This window comes from Peromyscus leucopus, chromosome X (assembly GCF_004664715.2).
Source record: "Peromyscus leucopus breed LL Stock chromosome X, UCI_PerLeu_2.1, whole genome shotgun sequence".
Lineage (NCBI taxonomy): Eukaryota > Metazoa > Chordata > Mammalia > Rodentia > Cricetidae > Peromyscus > Peromyscus leucopus.
In genome coordinates this window covers 63,605,881-63,611,889 of record NC_051083.1, presented here as the reverse complement: position 1 = coordinate 63,611,889, position 6,009 = coordinate 63,605,881, and positions in this window count along the sequence as shown.

The window sequence follows — 6,009 nt, the reverse complement described above, 5'->3', positions numbered from 1 at the left end:
TGAAACTCGATTTTGGAACCAAGAAATGCATTTTGATTTGGGCGCTGTTTCTCACTGCTTTGGCCTTCGTTGTCCTCACTTACAGTGCTCGTAACATCTTTCAAGGCGTTTGGGTGACGAGCACTAAGAGGCGCTATCGACTTCTCTTACATGGCAGAGATACAGTACACCACAGCTACTATCGTTTCAACTGTAGGGGGCCTCCGAGTGCTTCTCTGCGAATCATCCTGCTCTGAATCTTCGCTGGTGGCTGGAACAGTCATTAACATGAAAATTTCTACCAGTGGGTGGCGGTGACCAGCGAAACCCAGCAGCCTGGAAGCAGAGACAAGAGAATCCATAGCAGCATATTTCAAGTCAGCCTGGTCGGTAATTACAAGTTCCAGGCCACCAGGCCGGAGTGCGTAGAGACCCTAACTGAGAGAAACAAAACGCAACAACAACAAACCCTCAAAGTCATTTCAATGAATAAACACAACAGTTTAAAATCTGAAGATTCTCTCACGCTCCTACCTGAAGCATCTGAATGACAATCGTAGGGTGGGGTTGAAGTCTGTTATTCTAAATAAGCCTCCTTCCTGTCTCTCCCTGGGAAGCTTGGGAATCTAAGAACTGAGCCTTGGGATTTTCCCTAGAGTTCTAGGGGGAGGGGAAGACTTTGGGGAGTTTGGCATTTTCCGGCCAAAGTTCTGGGAAGGAGGGGCCTTCCTTCTCTGAAGAGACTTGGAAGGCAGAGAAGCAATTTTTTTTTAAAATGTGTTTCCCCAGAGAAAGCAGCTGCGAATATGGCCCGCACGAAGGACAGTGTGGGTGACATGGTAGAGGCCTGACGGCTGACCTCTGACCTCTGCGGCGAGTAGAGTTGAGGTGGGTAGGCTCAACGTTAATTTTTTGCTGACTGAGGAGACTGAAGATAAGAAGCAACGACCTGGGTATCTTGTCTCCAAAGAGACACTTGGTATGTTTGACTTCAGAGATGATAGTCCGTCCACAATTATCCAGAACCAGTTTTAAACATTTTATTCTCCACAGTTAAAATAAGTTAAACAAAGGGGGATTTACTTATTAAAATGAATGATAACAAGAATGCATCTTCTCTAAATCCACAACCCTCTCTAGGACCCTGTTCTTAATTTGCTAGAGAAAGGTTACATTCTAGTTGCTTTGGCAAAGTGTTCTGTGCTTTGTGACCCAGGCTGTGACCTTTTCGGTTTGGATACTGAAGGCGCATCCTACTGCTTTACTAAGGCAGGGTGCCTTTTAATTCCCAGACAGCAGAGTGTAAAGAAAACCCTGTCGTTGCTGCAGGAACAGCTGGGGGCGGGGGGGATGACTATAAACCTACTCCGAATTCTTTCAATATTAATGCAATTAGCCAGAACTCATTTTATTTCTAGTATGCCAAACATTTGCAATAATACTTCCTATTCTAGAATTTATTTTCCTGAGGATAACAACTGCAGTTAATTAAGTTACAGGGGGGTTGTGAGAGAAACAATATGCACCACAATGAACTTTGCAGAGAGATAATAGCTCTCAAGGATCTAACAGTTTTCAATAACAATGCCAGTATAAACAGGACGTTTGACAGGCACGCGCCTATAGTCCCAGCTCAAATGGGCCATTGTGCTGTTAGAAGTAACAGGAATTGTAAGCTTTGCCACGGATGAGGCTAACACAGAGACACCATTTCTAAAGCTTTGGGGCCTTGAAATGCCCTCTACAGGCTGTATGTGCTTTGTGTGCTTCCCTTTCTAATCGGTCTTTTGTTCTGTTTTATTAGAGTGTATCAACTGTACAAAATAATAGGCTTTATTTTGACCTTTTCTTGTTTTTATCACTGTGACATTTTCATACATGCGTGTAAGTTACTTTGATCATATTGATGCCTTCTGTACCCTCAAACAAATCACACGTGTGACTGAACTAGAGTGTTTCCTGGGCAGTCAATGGGATGAACACACATCTTTACAAAATGATGAAAGTACATCCTCCCAGGACTCCACTCTGTGAACAGGACAGAGCTTGTAACTTTTGTACACATAGCCCCAAGGCCTAACACTGAGCACTGGCTCACAGTATTTGTTGAATGAATGACTTAATCAAAGGAATAAATGAATGAATAAGAGGCTTAGGGATCTAGTTCAGTGGTAGAATTCTTCCTTAGTGTTCATAAGACTTTAGATGCCTTCGGTTTGATCTCTAATGCCAAAATAAATGAACAAATACTTTATTTATTTAAATAAAACAATGATTTTTTTATCTTTGTATCTTTATCCACGTCCTCAGACAAACCGAAGAAGGCATTTAGAGTTCACTCATATCTTAGCTTTTAGTGTGAACCACTAAAGAAGTAAACTGGTCAATGGAAGCACTAAGAAACTGGTAATGGGTTTTAGTTAAAAGATTTTGACCAGTGTATGTTTTTTTTTTTTTCATTTACTCATTTATTCAAATGGTTACAGAGTATTTATTACGGGTCAGGCATCCTCAAAGCATTGGGAATATAGAAGCAAAGAAAAGAGACAGTGCTTGTTCTCATGAAATAGACATTCTCGTTGAGGACATGCCATCTACAAATGCAAAACAAGTGCACGTTACGTCCAGTGAAAATGAGGTGCCGGGACAGGAGATCTCTCTGTTGTGCTCACCCGAGCTGCAACCTGACCAAAGGAGGAGTCAAAAGAGCACTGTGGAGGAGAGCTGGCAGAGACAGAGGCTCTGTGTGTGCAGTGGCGAGGTGACATACCCTGTACCCACTGGTGGCATCAAAGAGGGCCATGATTCTTGCTCAAAAGATTCTTAAAAGACATTAGAGGCAGTACCTGACCTAAATAAATATTCTGTAGCCGTTTTTTTCCCACACAACCTTTGGAATGTCTTAAAGACAGTGCTTACTTATCACATTTTTAAAACAGCGGAGTTATTTCTAGAGAGAAAAAGGAAGTTACAAACACACGGCAGCTGTAAATGTTAGCCCCTTATTTGACTATTATTTTTTAAAAAGGCAAAATCAAAATCAAACACATAGCATCCATAAAGAGCTTTAAAAAACCTTGAATCAGATAGTATTGTTCTATTGCTCTTTAAAGATCTAACGATTTTCATTGTTATTAGCATAGATCCAAAATCTGCAATAAGACCTACACACTAATTTGTTGACTCATTAAAAAAAATTGATTGAGTGCCTGTTAGTGTTTTAGGCTCGGGTGATACGCTGTGAGGGGGTGGAGCCAAGTTTCAGTTCCCACGGTGTTTACTGTCGGAGGGGGGGGAGCCAGCCAGCAGGAAGACTGACAGATTATAAACATACAAATAAAATCAATAAGCAAGAAAAACGGACCAGATAAATCCTGATGTGTGAGCGCTGTGAAGAAAATAAAATAGAATCTTGCTGGAGAAAACCATCTAGTCTTTCAGTAGCTCAGGCTCCATTTTCTCACCCCAGGATATTTAAATAAGGCTGTTCCTCCTCTCTCTCAGGGTTCCTCCTTTATTTTCCTGAGGCACCTTTCTGTTTTCAGATCTCAGGCACAAATAGCAGCTTCTCTTGGTATTTCCGTTGGTACGGTACTCTCTTTTGCAATGTTCTTTACATTGATATTGGTTCAATGCCGTCTTACTACACAGTCTGTCGTGTGATGATAGCTACTGATAGATCTGAATAGCAATCAGCAGACCATTGAGAGGAACACAGGAAATGTTATTTTTTTTTTCCTAAAGGCCATGTAATCAAGAAGGGGTTTTTAGGAAACATTTCAGTGTTGCATGAGAAAAACAAGTATGCTAAACAGAAATAAAGTGTTCAGCGTTTGTTTTGGGTGGTTCTAGAGTACAATCAATGGCATCACTGGCTGCATTTAGAGTTTGGCAATAAAGTGGATAGTTTCCTAAATACCTGAAGCAGCTTTATGCTTATGAAAGAGCACAGGAAAACAGCTAGAAGGAAACAAAGGCAAAGTGTGTATTTGGACCGTGGAAGGAAAAAAAATGGATAGGAACTCTTTTTTTTCTTTTTATATTTAGACAGATATTTCTTCTGAATGAAAATGGCTCTCTTCTTCTAAAACCTATTAACACATATATATTGCCGGGCAGTGGTGGGCACACCTTTAATTCCAGCACTCGAGAGGCAGAGCCAGGCAGATCTCTGTGAGTTCAAGGCCAGCCTGTTCTACAGAGCAAGATCCAGGACAGGCAGCAAAACCACACAGAGAAACCCTGTCTTGAAGCCCCCCCCAAAAAAAATAACCCACATATATATTATAAAATGTTTAAGACAGTATAGGAAAAGGTTAAGATGGTTAAATGGCTAATCATGATCACACTTTACTTGCATGTATGGCCATTTAGACTTCTTTCTAGGGGTTAGATGTTTAGCTTAGTGGTAGAGTGTTTGCTAAGGCCGGTCCCTAGCACTGGGGGGGGGGATACAAAAAGCAGACACACACACACACACACACACACACACACACACACACACACAATGTAACTTAAAGATTAAAAAAAAAAAACTCCACTATGACCAGCATTTAAAAAAAGGGGAGGGTCTCACTCTAGCCTAGGCTGGCTTGGAACACTCTAGGTAACCCAGACTGACCTTGAATTTTTTGTAATCTTGCTTTAGTCTCTTAGGTGCTGGCATAACAGGCAAAAACTGTCATGCCCACATACACTGAGGCTTTTGGCAAACATTACCAAATTGTCTTTTTAAAGTTACATGAATTTTGAGCAGTGAGTAATAGTGCAGGTTTGAAATATCAGTACTTGGAAAGTAGAAGCTTGATTGTAGATTCAAGGCCAGCCTAGGTCTCATAGAGAGACTCTCCATTAAAAAAAAAAAAAAAAAAAAAAAAGTCTTACATTTTAACTCAGGCTGGCCTGGAATTCACTATGTAGCCCAGGATGGCCTCCAACTCTCAGCAGTCCTCCTGCCTCAGCCTCCCCAGTTCTGGGGTTTTTATTTTGTTCTTAAATAGTGAGATAAACAGTTTATTTATTAAGTGCTTTACAGACAAGCAGGTAAGGGCATTGGAGAAGTTGTTAGGTTAAATAGGGTGGTCACAGAAGGTTTCTCTGGGAGGTGAGGTGAAGCTAGATGATTAATGCAAAAATATCAAAAAAATATTACAGCCTAGTTTATGTTTGTTTGCTTGGTGTTTTTCTTTTTTGTTTGTTTGTTTGTTTGTTTGTACAGTGTTTCTCTGTGTAGCCCCGATGGCTTGCAACTCGAACTGTAGACCAGGCTGGCCTCGAACTCTGGCCTAGAACTCACAGAGATCCGCCTGCCTCTGCCTCCCAAGTGCTGGGGTTAAAGGCATGCGCCATCCCAGCAGGGCTTCCAGCCTAGTTTAAACAGCTGAGGTAGGAATAAGTTAGGTCCTTTGGAAAAACAATTTAAAAAAGCTACTGTACCTATCCTTTTAATAGAAAATAATGGGGGTTGGGACACAGAGACATCCTTAAAACGCTGGTTTAAGGTTCTTTTCCCCTTTAAGCGTTCAATGGGAACTGGAAGCTGTACGGTGCATTCCCTTCATTCCTTCCTTTAGTCATTAGCATCTGAGAAAGGCTTCCCTAACCTCCCTTTAGAATTCCCTGCTCTCAGATTTTCCCATCCATTTACAGTCGCCGCCCCTTTAGAGTACCCAAGTTAGAGAGCCTCGTGGCGCCCTTCCTCACCACTTTTTAACATTGCAAATTTTGTTTTGTCCCTACCGCGCACCCTTCCCCCACCTTCAAACTCCCGTACTGAGCAACAAATAATGCATTTTAAAATTTTGTTCACTCTAGACTACCAAATCCCGTAGGAACTGAGAGTTCTATTTCTAGACTAGTCCAACTTTATTTTTGGTTCAACTTTCTCAACATCTACAGCTGTGCTTGATGTACAGTTGGCAATAAGTACGTGTTAAATAAAATGTTGCCCGCCGTCTACGCTAGTCTGGACTGTGTGGATCAGTGCCACTTAACACCGATACGACATGCCTGCTCTCTGAAAAAAGGCTG